General features: G+C 41.9%; 1 protein-coding gene and 1 long non-coding RNA gene across 4 annotated transcripts in view; one reads left to right on the top strand and one right to left on the bottom strand.

The window, feature by feature from the left end:
• Window positions 1–12,575, bottom strand: part of LOC123606271 (STARD3 N-terminal-like protein) — a 55,562-nt gene extending 42,987 nt beyond the window's left edge. The window contains exons 1-2 of one of the 3 annotated variants that reach the window (XM_045494384.1): window positions 12,358–12,569; window positions 3,579–3,843 (exon numbers count right to left, since the gene is read on the bottom strand). The gene's annotated coding sequence lies outside the window, so the exon portion shown is untranslated. Of the gene's footprint in view, window positions 1–3,578; window positions 3,844–12,357 lie in introns of all 3 variants that reach the window. The other 2 variants (XM_045494383.1, XM_045494385.1) reach the window with 2 other exon arrangements.
• Window positions 12,576–12,758: 183 nt separating this feature from the next.
• Window positions 12,759–14,856, top strand: part of LOC123606273 — a 117,688-nt gene continuing 115,590 nt past the window's right edge. Inside the window, exon 1 of the long non-coding RNA XR_006716201.1 lies at window positions 12,759–12,965. This is a non-coding gene — a long non-coding RNA (uncharacterized LOC123606273). The remainder of the gene's footprint in view (window positions 12,966–14,856) is intronic.

A 14,856-nucleotide genomic window follows, 5' to 3' on the forward strand; every position in this document is an offset into this window, starting at 1 on the left:
AATGTGGTTAAAAAGAAAATAAAGAACAGAAAAAAGGAAAAGTGCTGTGGATACTCTTCAAACTTAAAAAAAGCATAAAGAGACACAACCATCAAATGCAATGCATGAGCCTAGACTGAAATTGAATTTAAAAAAAAAAAAAAAAAAGGAAGAGAAGTTACAGAAGACAATTGGGGAATTGATTATAGCTTAGTATTCTGGTTATGTAGGAGAATGGCCCTATTCTTAGGAAATGCATGACGAAGTCCTGAGTAGTTAAGTGACGTGAAGTACACAGCTTAACTTACAAATAGTTCAGAAAAACTAAGGACAGAAAGATGTTTTGTAATAAAGTTGCTCTATTTATCTACCCACCCATCCAGCATCTATAAACATACATATGATACGAATATATTTACATGTAATGTATATACAGTATGCATATGCATATGTAGCATATAAAGATATTAAAGAGAGCACAGGCAAATTTTCATTGCAAAAAAATCATTAAATTGACTTTGCTACAGTGGGGGCTACCTTCTTTGAGTACAGAGGAACCAGAATCATCCTAGAAAACGGCTTAAACCAGTTTTTCTATAACGCAGAATGCACTTCGATTTTGTACACATTTGCATAATAATTCTTCTGTACATGACAGTTTGAGACACAGTGACAGACTAAAAGGAAAACCTCTATAAGTGCTCAGGACCCCCAAATCATTTTACCCATTATATAATAACTATCAAATTATCCCCACACAAATGAAAACTGGCTGAAGACTTCTAAAGTGCTTGTGACTGTAGACAGGAGTCACTCTGTCTGAACTTTCAGCCCGTGTCAAATACCTAAGAATGGCCTTTTTGTTGTTGTTGTCACGAGGCCTAAATGAAACAGTGGAGGGTATGCTGAGCGAGAATTCAGGGTCTAAAGTTTGCTTAGGTCTTTAATGAAAATGTGCATAAGATATCACTTTTCTGTAAGCTTTTCCAAGCCAAATCTGTCCTTCATTCGGTTCCAAAGATTTGTACCCAAACTGTTCCCAGACACCTCAGGAAAGAATTTTACAAGGCATCATCCACTGAGGCTCAGCCTCAGTGCCGTTTTATTCATGCAGATGATTTCTTTCTTTTTCTTTTCTTTTCTTTTTTTTTTTTAAAGTTTATTTCAGAGAGGGAGAATGAGAGTGAGCGAGCAGGGGAGGGGCAGAGAGGGAGAGAGAGAATCCCAAGCAGGCTCTGCACTGTCAGGGCAGTCTGGCTTGGGGCTTGACCTCAAGAACTGTGAGATCATGACCCGAGCAGAGATGAGGAGTCGGACACTCAAGCAACTGAGCCACCCAGGTGCCCCCGTGCAGCTGGTTTCTTATAGTAACACTGGTACCTACACTTCCACACCACTTCCTTCTGTCCTTTCTCTTTGCTTTAAGAATTTAGAATGTCCAGCTCCATAGTGATATCTCTATATAATGTCCATGGCTTTATTCCAAATATTTATTTTCTGGGTCTCATATTTTCTACGGTTCTTTACTCACTTGGGATATAATGAAAGCTTTCGTTCTATCCTGATAAATCTACTCGCTCTTCGCTGCTACACTTTCTGCCCCAAGCACACACATTCAGGGCTCTCTGTTAAAACCCCGTCATTTCTCACGGCCTTGTCTCATTCAGTGATTCCTGCTAATATCAGCAGAGCAAAGTAACTGTACATAAGCAGGATTTAACCTTTCAACAATATGCTTCAAGACTAAGATTTATTTAGAAATTAATTACCAATGGCTTGGAAAAACTAAAGCAGAAAACAAATATGGTGTTTTTAAGTCAGTCCTCAATAACACTAATTTATCTCCCAAGCCCACACCTGTTTTTAGAGAAACTTAATTTTTTTTATGTTTATTTATTTTTGAGAGAGAGAGAGAGAGAGAGAAAGAGAGAGAGAGAGAATCCCAAACAGGCTCCATGCTGTCAGCGCAGAGCCCAATGCAGGGCTCAATCTCACAAACCATGAGATCATGACCTAAGCTGAAATCAAGAGTTGGGTGCTTAACGGACTGAGCCACCAAGACGCTCATAGAAAAACTTAATTCTCTAAGTGATTTTGGCCTGGGTTATGATCTTGTGGTTCATGGGATCAGGCTCCACACAGGATTCTGGGATTCTCTCTCTCTCTCTCTCTCTCTCTGCCCCTCCCCCCAAATAAATAAAATTTTTTAAAAAAAGAAATATTAGATTTAAAGATGGCTGGATAAGTGCATACTGATGTTCTTGTACTTTATGACACAAACCAAAACATATACCGAGAAACTGAATCTGGATGGGCACTACAAAATTTTAAAATTGTCCTTGATAATTTCTGAAAATTCAAAGTTTGCCAGGAATATAGCATGTCTACTTTATTTACTCCACAAATACGTCTTGAGCACCCAAACCGTGTCAGGCCTTCCTCTGAGCACTGAGCTGATTTTCTAAAGTAAGGGGACAGAAGATAAACAAAAAAGCATTGTAATTTTAAACTGGGAGTGGTCAGGATGACCTCCCTGAGAAGGTGGAGCAAAGACCAGCAGAGAGCAAGGCAGGTAGAGGGAAGGATAAGGGTAACATCCCGAGGTGGGGTGAAGTTGGCCGCGTAGGTGTCCAGACAGGTCACTGGCTTTCAGCTTTGCCGGGGCTAAGTAACAGAGCTGGAGACCAACATGAGAGGGTAAGAGAGAAGAAGGGGCAGAGGATCTTACAGGCCACTGTAAAGACTTTGATGAGATAGGAAGACTGGAAAGTTTTCACTAGGCGAGAAACCTGAGTCAACTGAAGCTTTAAGAGGCTCTCTAACTGAACCACAGAAGCAGGAAGACCAATTCGCGGGTTATGGCCAACGATTCAGGCAAGAGGTGACGCATTGACTTGGGAGACTACAGTGGTAGCAGTGGGGGCGGTAAGAATCGATTGGTTCTAACTACAGAGCCAAAAGCATTTGTTGATGGACTGGATATGGGGCGGGGGAGCGGCAGGGGGGATAAAGGAAGGACTAAAGGAGAACTTTCAGAATTATAGCCTGGGGAAATGGAAGGATGGAGTTGCTATTTGCTGCAATGGAGAAGACAGTCTCAGGGCAACTTTGAGGAAGAACATCAGTTTAGTTTGGACACGTAAAGTATGAGATACGTATTAATATCCACACTGACAGTGATCATTATTAAAGTAAATAGTACAGTACGTTAAGTCAGGAGTTCAGAGGAGAGGTCTGAGCTAGATATAGAAATCTGAGAGTTGATAGCATATAGATGGAAGTTAAAACCATGCAAGAGAACAGAAATTTGAATATTCTCCCTTCTTTCCATAAAAGATAGAGAAAAAACAAAGTGCCTTTATTTGTAGAATAGAAAATAATTAAGGGGGGGCCCTCTTTAAGTCCACTCAAAGTTCCCATGTTGTTAAATAATAAACAGTGACCACCTACAAAATGTAAAATACCAAGGACATTTAAAAGGATTCAAAGGGCAATGCAAGAGTTCCCATGCTCTTAGCAGAATCTCCATCTAGTTGAGGAGACAGATAGATAATAGAAGGGAATGACTGAGGAGAAAGAAAGGAAGGAAATCAATGTACCCTTGACAATAACCATGCCCCTGGGTGGTGCCGGGTCCGGGGGAAGATGAGCCAGCTGGAGACTGTCAAGGACTTGACAACGTATATTTGTTCCTCCTCAGATCACAGGTTGGCAAAATGGCAGCATGCCACGGAGTAGCCAGTCTTGTTGGGTAGTTCATGCTGTTAGCTCAGTACCTCTGCAGGGATTGACACCTTGGTAGCCAGTTATGTCACCAGCACTGGCTGAGTCAGATGGCTGGCATGTTACGGCTACATCTTACCACTGTTCCAAAAAAAAAAAAAAAGTCTGTCTCAAGTTGGGCTCTGGCGAACAAGAACATTCTTTCACTTGTCTCGTCTTTTTCAGAAACTGCTATCTGGGCCCCGACTGAGTGGAACAACATGGGTCTCTATAGCTACCTTCCACAGTCTCTCTCCAAATTCTGATTCTCCTCCAATAGGTCTCTTCTGGTGCTCAGATATTACAGCTTTTCTCCCTCTCTCAGCTTCAGCTCTAACTTCTATACTCAAATATTTCTTACACGGCTCCTCTACAAACAGCTTTATTTTAATCTTCTAGGTCACAGAAGCTATACGTAATCCCATTTTCCTTCACGAGTCACACGGAGTCATTTCCACAGGTGTAACACTGCTTTTTCTGGTTGCTGACTACCCATCATTTTCCAGAACATCTAGCTTTCTTTAAAAATCACAAGAGATCAGTAATAAAATACTTGGTGGTTATTATGGAGTTACCACTATTTTTCCCAATTTGGACTTCATTAGTACTGTCAACCATCAGTATATGGTAATTCAGAGAACATGCTGCTCCTAAGTACCTCACATTCTCATGAATATTTCAAGCTTCCTCTTAGAGATGCGCCTCCAGCTTTAGCAACGATGGCGTCAACAGTCACATTACTATCTAGACAGATGACATCTGCTGGAGATTAAGATGTGACCGCCAGTCAACCTGTGAGCCGGACCTGGCCAGCCGGAGGCTCGCCGCCCCCTCCCCCGGCCTTGGCATGTGTACTCTGCTTGCCTTCCTCCCTCCCAGAAGCTGCTCCTAAGATACAGCCTTGAAACACAAATGTGGTGCCGAGGCTATCTGGACTGGGTATATGACTGACTGAACTCACTCAGGGCCTCTACATCAACTTTGCAGACCCTGGAGGGCGGGTGAGAGAAGCCACTGTCTTGCAGGTGCTCAAGACAGCCTTGTAAGTAAGCTCCTTTGCTCCTGAAGACACCACTACCGATGTGAAGTGGTCTGCCTCTTTCTTCTTTCTTTACTCTCTCCCTGCCTTACACATATAGGGGCCAGTTTCAGATTACACCCAGGAAGCTCCTGAGGAAGTCGTGAACCAACAAAGTCCCTCAATTAAGAAACTTGAAATATTTTGCAATGCATTGGAAGGAAGACCTCTCTGCACCAGTACTTACTGCAAGCAGTATTCAAATAGAAGCTTTCCGTTCTCAGAACAGAACCATGGTCTTATTGATCTAGATGTGAAAATCAGTACCATCCCAAGGCAGGGAGTTCACTGATCTGCCAGGAGTCACAGGAAAGTGGCTACAAGAGTTCACTTCTTTTTTCTTTAAAAAAATTTTTTTTAATGTTTATTTATTTTTGAGAGAGACAAAGCGTGAACAGGGGAGGGGCAGAGAGGGAGGGAGACATGGAATCTGAAGCAGGTTCCAGGCTCTGAGCTGTCAGCACAGAGCCAGACGTGGGGCTTGAACCCACAAACCATGAGCTCATGACCTGAGCCGAAGCTGGATGCTTAACCAACTGAGCCACCCAGGCGTCCCAAGAGTTCACTTCTTTTAGCGACTACCTGTCTTCATCTCAATGACTAGAACTAAGAATGTGTTCATGGCACATTCTCCATAGGCCTCCCCAAACTTATATTCTCTATACAGGAAGACAGAAGCTAAACTCAAGTAGCCAGCTGATGAGGAGACAGCAAAGCTAAGGTGGCTATCCAGGGGCGAACTGGGTTTCTCTTCATTCAAAAGCACAAGACTCCTTCCATGGAAGAGGAGAGAGAAGGGTTCCCACAAGTGTCCCATCCTGTACTCACTGCTCCTGCAGGGGCTCCATAGCTGGCAAAAGTGGCGCACTAAGCGTAATGCCAGGGGGGATAAAACATCAACTGCCCCTGGAGTTATCCAAGGCCAATTTCCTAATTCACAAACCAGAGCAAGTCAGTAAGAGGAAGTGCCATTCACATCTTCACCCAACAGGCAAAAGTTACATGTTATCTCCTACACTTGTTTTTGTTTTTATAATCAGACATATTTCTCATTCTGTCCAGAAAATTTATTTTTTGCTGAGAAAATCCTGATTATAAAAATGAACATTTTTATTTTTTATTATTTTTTTTATTTTTTAAGTTTTTTTAATTTTTTAATTTTTTATTATTTTTTAAAGTTTATTTATGTATTTTGAGAGACAGTGAGAGCATGTGCATGTGAGCAGGTAAGATGTCAGCACAGAGCCTGATGTGGGACTCAATCTCAGGAACTGTGAGATCATGACCTGAGCCAAAATCAAGAGATGGACACTTAACTGACTGAGCCACCCAGATGCCCCCTTATTTCTTATCTGGAAGTCCTTGCTAGTGGTATGGCTTTGGACAAGTCACTTAATTTCTCCAAATTTCAGTTTCCTTATTTGTGTTAAGTAACATTACTATTAGTAAGTTCCCTGCTTTTTTTTTCTTTTTTTTTTTGCTTCAAATTTTTATTTTATTTAAATTCTAGTTATTACACATATAGTATAAGATTGGTTTCAGGGGTAGAATTCAGTGATTCATCACTTACATACAACACCTAATGCTCATCATTAAGTGCCCTCCTTAATACCCTTCACCCATTTAGACCATCCCCCATCAACCCTCAGTTTGCTCTCTATAGTCTCTTCTGGTTTGCTTCCTTCCCTTATTTTTCCTTCCCATATGTTCATCTGTTTTGTTTGTTAAATTCCACACGTGAGTGAAATCATAAGGCATTTGTCTTTCTCTGACTTATTCTGCTTAGCATAATACTCTCTAGCTCCATGCACGTCATTACAAATGGCAAGGTTTCATTCTTTTTAATGGCTGAGTAATATTCCATTGTATGTATGTATGAATGTGTATATATATATATATATATATATATATATATATACCACATCTTTATCCATTCATCAGTCGACAGACATTTGGGCTCTTTCTCCTATACTTTGATATACAAAGATGGCACACAGTTCCTAAAAGAATTATTAATCTTTATCATGGATGAAGGTCTGCTTGGTGCACATGGTATATAAAGAAAGTCAATGGCAAAATTTCGATGCCTGGATTAAAAAAAAAAACAAAACAGTACCCTTTTCTTTTTTCATCAGACTTCTTAGGTGGTCACATAGGAAATTCAAGATATCAGCATGTCAGACTCACCTGTGCTTCAGAAAACAAACACACACACACACACACACACACACACACACACACACACACCCCACTAATTTATAAGACTCAATGCAACCACAGGCTAATACAGCCAGAAAACAGAATCACAACCTCGTAATAAGTAAGAATGGGCTCAGAGCGTGTTACAGAGGCAGAGGATATCACCAAAGTGGCAGGATCTCCATAAGCTCACAAGGTTTGAAAAGCTCAAAAAAGGTTTGAAACCAGCTCTATTATTTCCTCTCAAATAATTTAATAAGAGACAAGCAATTACAAAGTCAAAAAGAAAATTATAAGAAAGACTTAAACATACATATATTGATGTATAACATACACTACCTGTAAATATTTCAAAAATGTCTCAGGTAGGAAAAATGAACCAATAATAACCCATAGGATCTTGTGTACAGCATTATTATGAAGACAATATGTTAAATTTGATTCCGCTGTGAGCTCCATTTTCCAAACTGATTGATGACCATGTCATTCCCCTAATATCTCTTATTGGACTTTTCCACGGTTTTCCCAATCACCACTCATTCACATTACTCTAGTAATTCAGACTCGCTCATCTACAAAACATCCTCCATGCTGGTATCATGCTAATTTTTTAAAAATGAAAACCTGAATGAACCATTTCATCCCTCTATTCAAAACTCCTTTTCTCTCACACCCAGGGCTCTAGCCATACAGACCTATTTTAAGTTCCCTGTACAGGAGGAGGTTTCACCATCTATGCCTTTTCCTTCATGCTCCCTCTTCCTGGAGAGCCTTTTCTTCCAAGCACTTCAACAACAGCAATAATAAGCCTATTCATTGTTCAAGGAAGCTTAAGTACCACTTCCTCAAAGAAACCTTCTGAATCCAATTGGATAACATACATGCCACATATCTTTAATGGCACCTCAAATCTTTCATATACATTTCACATATTGCTTACATGTCTTTTTCTCAGTACTATACCAAAAGCTCCCAGAAGACCTGTCTATATTCTTCGCAGGCAGGGAAATGCCTGGCCACATGTTAGGCATTAGATTTGTTTGCTCAATTCATGAATTACAAATATCATCATATAAAAGTATGGGATCTGGGTATTTGTTAACCAAAATGAAGCAAGTCTACACACGTCTGGAGTTTCAATATATGATATTGAATGAGCCAAAAATATTCCATCTTTAATGAACTATAACTGGCAAAACAATTAATCAAAATGCCCCACATTAATTAATTTGGTCATCTCTTTTTCCAATGTATTTTGAATGCTATTTACTGAAATCATTCCAAAACTCTGCTCCAAAGCTCCGCTGATAGGCTTATAAGTGGCTGCCAGGATTTCTGATGCCGGGCATCAGAACCCAGGACACGTGGCTGTTGCGAACCAGGAGTACAAACCAGGCTTCTCAGCCCAGCACCACAGGTGCCCCAGGCTGGCCTCTCTGGCCCTTTCTCATCTTAATATTAACAAGTGGAGTTGCTTTTACTTTTTCCAACACCATAAACACAGAGAATGATTTTCTGGGGGGCAGTGTGCCTTAAATATTCACAACCCAAAGATCTGAGTTCCTCTCACAGGATCCCTTGGTAAGTCAGACCCTTAACCGAAAACAGGAAAGAGGTTCTGTTGAAGCAAAGCCAAGAAAAGCAGAATGGTGCTTCTCTCAAAGAGGAAATCGTAAACATGTAAATAAAACCAAAGGTCTCTACAATCTACAAAAAACTGCATGTGTAACACGAATTGATAAGTGTCTTTTAAGCTCAAAGAAATATATATTTAACACTCATGTATAAAAGAATGTATTACCAAAGATACCAGGATTGGTAAACTGTCAGAGAAATACTCCCAGAGGGGCTGGGAAAGAGGTTTCCATTAAAGACACAGGAAATATCTCGTTAAATAAGCAGCACAGATGGACACAGAGGGACGGACAGAGTTTTGGCTGGATCGACATGTCCATCTAGAAGGCATTCCAGGTAGAACACGAGCAAAGACACCAAAGTTGGAAAGGCCAGGAGTCCAGTTGGGGCAGTGGGCTCATGGTGGAAGGGTGGCACTACAGTCAAATCATGACAGCCCAGATCACCAGAACATAGACATCAGTGGCACCAACAATCTTGAAGGATGGAGATACTCGGTCAAAATACCCAGCAATTGGCTTAAAGAGCAAAAACTCTCTTTTGCCTAAATTTAAGTAGCTTCCACATGTAAGAAAGAAGGCAATTCCATTAACATAATTCTAATTTGACTGATGACAGGCAATCTCTATTGAGCTAGAGGAGAGTCAAAAAGCCACAAGAATGTGAACTTAACTATTTGTGAGTTTTTCTATTATTCACCTACCATATCCCAATCATAACTGAGAAGCGAAGCCTGGAAATAAATAATGGGTATTTTTTAAACTGTAGGAACATTTTTGAACCATAGAATTCACGAACTGATTTTTCCTTATTTTTACAAATGATAATTACCAAGAAAGAGAAGTTATATCCCTGAGCTAACCCAAGGGCTTCCTCCATTCTAGGAAGAAACTCCACCTGCTAACAGAAACTATGAGGCAGCCACTCTAGGCAATGTTCCCATACTGTTAAACACAACATTAAAGCTGGGAAACCAGTAACAAGCTTTAAGTTCCCTTTCAGAGACAGGTGAAATTAAACCTTAAATTTTAAAGTCATTTTGAAACCACTGTCTTTCTCCTAACTAAAAGCAAAGATTCGTCCAGCAAGTTTGCACCTGCTCGCCGCTGAGAAAAGGGAAAGAAAACAATGGATTATTTTATCCCAAGGAGCATTACTACCTTGTATGAGTTTTGGACAATAAGCCCGTCATGTTGAAATATTGTATTTTCATATATGCAGAAATCTTATGTAGTATAACAGAAAAACAATTAGGCTGCGAATCAGGAAGGTGAGAGAATTTGGTGGCAGTTAAGTCTTGAAAATCACTGAACATCTACGGCCCTCCACAGGCCCACCTCTAAACTGAGAGGGTTGAATCATGACCTCTGAAATGCCATTTCAAAAAATTTAATTTCAGATAGTGGAGATGTATAGCTGCTGCTTCATATCCAGGGAAGCAGTGAGGCGGAGTGGCACGGAAGAGGCTCTGTGGGCAGGCTAACTGGAGTGCTCAGATCTACGCTCACTCAGTACTAGCTGGATGGCCTTCAGCGCACGCTTCCTTTTTGCTCAAGAAGGGATAATATTTACCTCTGCAATATGCTGGAAGGGTTAGAATGTACGTAATGCACCTGGCACATTATAGGCACTAAATAAAGGTGGACGTTAAGTCCCTGGCCAGTGATGAAAGTCCTGATGGCAAACGGTAATCCACTTGACAACACAGTTTCCTAAAACTCAGCGTGGAGAATGGCAGGGATTGAGTGCCAGTCCTTTGCAAAGGGTGAGCACATAAATACTGGAGGACTCATAGGAAGGAAGGATAAAAGCAGGGAGCTGATGATAAGCAGCAGAGGCTTAGAGTCCTGCACGTCACAATGACAACCAGGAACACAACAGCATGGGATACAGGGAAGAGGACAGATTTTCAGTGAGAGAGAGGACTACTGGTGAAACAACACAAAACAAAACAAACCATAATGAATTACTGTGATGATTTCATAACCGAAATAAAGCAGAGAGCTGGCTACAGTCTATGAGTCTCACTAAATACCGGGTCTTGGCAATACACAAGCCCTATTTCCTTTGCCTGTCTGCAATCCTTACTCAGGGTTCAGATGATTGTGCCCGTGGCTCCTGCCCACCTCATTTGCCCCACCCCACCTCACTGTCTCCTAGGTTTACTGCACTCCACACGGCTCCTCTTCCACCCCTGTAACATGCTAAGCCCATTTTTCCTTTAGTTCCTTTGCCCTGTTGTCTGCCTGGAAACGTCCACCAGATCTTCCCATGCTGCCTCATTCCACACACTCAGGTCTCGCCAAACTGTCAATTCCTCAAGGAAGTCTTCCGCGTCCACCATATCTAAATTTCCCACCACCCCCCCCCCCCCCACACACACACACATCCCAGTCACACCCTACCCTCTTATCTTGCAGTATTTTTTCTGGCATTTATCATTATCTAGAATTGTCATTTTTGTTTGCATGTTTATCGTTTCTCCACCAAAATGGAAGGCCCGCGAGGGCAGGAAGCTGACCTAAATTCTTCAGCACTCAATCCCCCAACACCTTAAACCAAAATGTGGCACAGAGATGATGTAGGATCAGATGTATTCATCTGATGAACTTGTTCAAAGAATAAACTCCGATGATTAAAACTGCCATCCTTCTGTGAACATAAGGAAAAGTCCATTTTTATGAAAATACAAAATATATATGTATGCATATGTTGTACAGTACACTTTTTCACTTTACGAGCATGAATCCATACATAAAGCAAAGGTACTGTAAGTTTTGTTTTTCGAGATCCTGCTTTTAGAAAGAGAGGGTGGATGAGTAGATGGTATATAGATGGGAATTATCTATCAGAACCCTTCTCAACAATGACTGTGAGTAAACAAACCTAACTAATTCCAGTATATTTGAGATCAGACCCGTTACTTTGTTACCTTGCTAAACTTATCCCAACTATTACTGAGTCAAGTGATGAATTCAGTGATTCCATCTGTGAAACAGAAGACAAATGACATGGTGAATAACTGGTGCAGTAATGGGATGGTAAAGGAAAAGTTCCACAATGTTAACCCGTATTTGGACGAAAAGGGGGGGGGGATCTTTCTAGAAAATCCTAAACAAAAATAAGCATGCTGCTGAGATTTCAAAATATGGCCGGATACCATGAGTGGGCAAAGCAGTGAAATGAAACTGTGGCCAGAACACTCATAACTTGCGCTTTTTCCATTTTGTTCTGCTTGAAACACAGATTTTTTTTTTTTTTTTTTTTTTTTTTTTTTTTAATGAATAAAAGAGGTCAATGATCGACCTTGTCTGTATAACCCACGCATCACCCCAGTCACCATTCTTGGTGACTCTGGAGGGCCCATGGCGCCAGCACGGGGCGGGACCCCACGGAGGGCTCCTCGGGGTCCGCAGGGTGAAGGAATGGAGACTCACAACCTGTATCCATCCCCCGAATCCCAGCCCAAGCAGTGGAACGAGGTGGGGCTCGGCATTCTGCAACTTCACTTTTGCATCCTTTATAAACACAGCCCGCCTAGCCCCTCCTCCTCCCCGGAGGACCGCACAGCGCTCAGCAAACACCCGAACGCCCGGGCTCTGGCCTCCGTTCACGGGTCTCCCCTGAGCCCCGGGCAAGTCATCTGATCCCGGGTGACTCAGTTTTCCAATCTGTCAAATAGGGTGACGAGAAACCCAGCCTACCTCATCGGGTGGTTTCGGGCCGGCAGCCCCAGGCTGGCCCGGGGACAGCGGTTCCGCGGTTGAGCCCGCGGAAGCCCTAGCGGGCGGAGGGGCGGGGCTTGGCGGGGCGGGGACGAGGGACCAAGCCCAGCAGGCGACGCGCAGCCCACCGCCCGCAGCCAGCAGTCCCCGGACCTCCTCTGGTACCGGGCCCGTGACGTCAACACGCTGACGTCGACGCACAGAAGCCCATCTCGCCCGAGGGACCAAAGACTGGGCTGGGGCCCGCCTGCCTCCCGTAACAGAGCCAGCGATTGGTGAATGGGTCTATCGATCATTTGCCGCCCAGTAAGCAACGCCGGAAGGCGGGAGAGGGCGGGCTCGCCTCGCCCGTGTAGAGGGTGGGAATCTGAAATTCGGTCTCTGAGAGCTGCGGGCTGGTTGGACTTGCCCGATTGTTGTCTCTTGCCGTTTTATTAAGAGGCTGCTTTCCCGTTATTGACGATTCTGCTTCTTCCGCTTTCCTCCAGTCTCTTGGTGGGGATTTAGGTTCCGGCTCGTGGAAAATAGTCGTGGCCTGGATTTCAGGGCACCTGGCACCTCGCACTGAGCTCTCCAGGAATTAAAAAGTAGGACCTTACATTGCTCTGTTCAACCGTCACCTCCACCCTGAATTCTCAGGTCCCCAGACCTATTTAGGAGACCTTTTCTCTGTGCTCCTGTCGCATATCTAACACTTGGATCTTAATAGTAGTCACATTTAATTATATTTGTATGTTTGGCCAGGAGACTGAGCATCTTTTAATTATTGTTATTTTTCAAATTACTTTTAAGTTTCAATTGAACTTTTTACCAATAGATGCTAGTTATAACGTTCAAATATTTAAAGATGTAGAAGGCTACAGAGTGGAAATTCTTCCACTACTAGTTCCTGGGGCACTCAGTTCACCTATTGGAGGCAACCAGTGTTACTCGGTGAATATTCTTCCAGAGACATTCTAAGTGCTATTATTAATTTTAAGTTACACAGAATAATAAATGGAAACATTACAAATTAGAATAAAATCCTTTTCAGGCATTAATTACAAACCCAGTCCCTATAGGATGACCCCTAGTTCCTGTGCATTTTGTGTAGGTATTTTTTTCCAATCAACATTCTTTTAAAACTATTGCACGTTAGTCCTCAGAACCAATAGTCCAGAACCAATAGAAGCAGTTTATGACTTCCTTACCCTTCGATATGTAATTCCTTTCTTTTCGTTTTTCTATCAGAAGCATCGCTACCTTCAACATAAGTCGAACCTATACCCAAGCATTTTCTAGGGTAGAAATACCAGCAAGTGAATTGGATAGAGAATGCACACTTTAAATCTTCATAGTAGATTCCCTTCATTTGTCCTTTTAAGTAGCTGTTACAACTTACAGTCCTACCGGTAATATATGAGCAACTCTTTCCCTGCATCCTTGCTAAAATTAAAAAAAAAAAATAAATAAAGATTAAAAAAATTTTCTGAATTGATGAGTATAAGAAAAATTTTGAAGGATGACACGTGTGCAAAAGAAGTGCAGTCATCATGTGTCCGTGTCTTGGTAACAAAGTGAATGAACTTCTGTAACCATTCCCTAGCCCAAGATTTTAAAAGTTCACCAGGAACATAGACTCTCTCCTCATCCTCGTCTTGGTCATTGCTCTCCTACACACAAATCGCCACGATTCTGAATTTTACCACCAAAATTAGTTTTGCCTGCCTGAACACTTGTAAATGGACAAAGATAGTGTGTACTCTCATGTGGCCCTTTTTGCTCAGTAATATATTTGTAACATTGATCCATATTCAAGAATGTAGTAGTTTATTTTTTGTGTATACTTCCAAGATGTCTCCATTCATTCTGATACTGCTTGACGTTAGGTGTTTGCACATAGTTACACGTTTGGTTTGGGTATATCCCTAGGAGTAATCTTACTATGGCATTGGATGTGCATATGTCCACTGTTGGTGGACATTGCCGAATAGTTTTTTGGTTTACCAATTTACAACCCACTGGCAGAGAATGAAAATTCCTGTTGCTCTTCATCTCTGCCAACACTTGATATTCTCAGTTTTCTTTTGTGCTCATCCTTTTTTCTTTGTTTTTTGTTGTTGTTGTTGTTTTCAATTTTATTGAGGCAAACTGAATATACAAAAGGTTGCATCTATACGTCCCCTTGCCTTTGTTGTTCTAGCTAAGAGCACATAGCGTGAGATCTACCTTCTCAACAGGTTTTTTTTTTTTATTAAAATTTTTTAAATGTCTATTTTATTTTTGAGAGAGGGAAAGACAGAGTGTGAACAGGAGAGGAGCAGAGAGAGAGGGAAACATGGAATCTGAAGCAGGTTCCAGGCTCTGAGCTGTCAGCACAGAGCCCAACGCGGGGCTCGAACCCACAAACCGTGAGATCATGACATGAGCCGGAGTCGGACACTTAACCGACTAAGCCACCCAGGCGCCCCGCTTCTCAACAAGTTTTTAAGTGTACAA

Source organism: Leopardus geoffroyi, chromosome A2 (assembly GCF_018350155.1).
Source record: "Leopardus geoffroyi isolate Oge1 chromosome A2, O.geoffroyi_Oge1_pat1.0, whole genome shotgun sequence".
Lineage (NCBI taxonomy): Eukaryota > Metazoa > Chordata > Mammalia > Carnivora > Felidae > Leopardus > Leopardus geoffroyi.